The 953-nt window shown below is 42.9% G+C and overlaps 1 pseudogene; it reads left to right on the forward strand.

Moving 5' to 3' along the window:
- Positions 1-363: 363 nt before the first annotated feature.
- LOC123786754 (large ribosomal subunit protein uL16-like) lies at positions 364-748 on the forward strand (annotated as a pseudogene).
- The last annotated feature ends 205 nt before the right edge of the window (positions 749-953 follow it).

Consider the following 953-nt stretch of genomic DNA (forward strand, 5'->3'; position numbering starts at 1 on the left):
TAAAAACAGTTTCAAAAACAGCTTTTCTCCTTGGTATGATGATGAAGATCCTGGTGTCGCTGTGGGCCACCACCCTGTCTGGTATTAACAGTATTGTAAGAACAAGCCGTATTCAAACCCTTGCTTCTGCAGAGGTGTCCCAGATGCCAAGATCTGCATCTTTGACCTGGGGTGGAAGACAGCAAAAATGGATGAGTGCCCACTATGTGGTCACGTGATATCAGATGATTATGAGCAATTCTCTTCTAAACCCTGCAGGCTGCCAGTATTTGTGCCAATAAGTACATGGTGAAAAGCTGTAGAAAAGATGTTTTTCACATCTGAGTGTGGCTCCACCCCTTCCATGTCATCCATATCAATACGATGTCCTATGCTGGGGCTGACATGCTCCCGACAGGTATGCTATGTGGGATGACTTTGGGAAGCCCCAGCGCACAGTGGTCAGATTCCACACTGGCCAAGTCATCATGTCCATCTGTACCAAGCTGCACAACAAGAAGCATGTGACTGAGGGCCTACACAGGTCCAAGTTCAAGTTCCGTGGCTGCCAGAAGATCCACATTGCTAAGATCCAGCTTTACTAAGTTTAATGTGGAGGAATTTGAAGACATGGTAGCTGAAAAGCAGATTATCCCAGATAGCTTATGGGGTCAAATATATCCCTAATCATGGCCTCCTGGGCAAATGGCAGGCTCTGCACTCGTGCGAACCTCAGCACTGTCCTCTTCTTTTTCATGCCCACCAGTAAATCCTACTTCCTGCCAAAAAAAAAAAAAAAAAAAACTTCCAACAATTTTACAAATAAAGTCCAGGTAATTTCACGGTTGAATCCTATCAAACATTTAAGGAAAATATTATACCAATCTTATACAAACTCTTTCAGAAAAACAGAAGGAAAAGAAATACTTCCTAATTCATTTTATGAAAGCCAGTTTTAACCTGATTCAAAAGCC

This window comes from Ursus americanus, chromosome 9 (assembly GCF_024610735.1).
Source record: "Ursus americanus isolate L20-20 chromosome 9, mUrsAme1.1.p, whole genome shotgun sequence".
NCBI lineage: Eukaryota > Metazoa > Chordata > Mammalia > Carnivora > Ursidae > Ursus > Ursus americanus.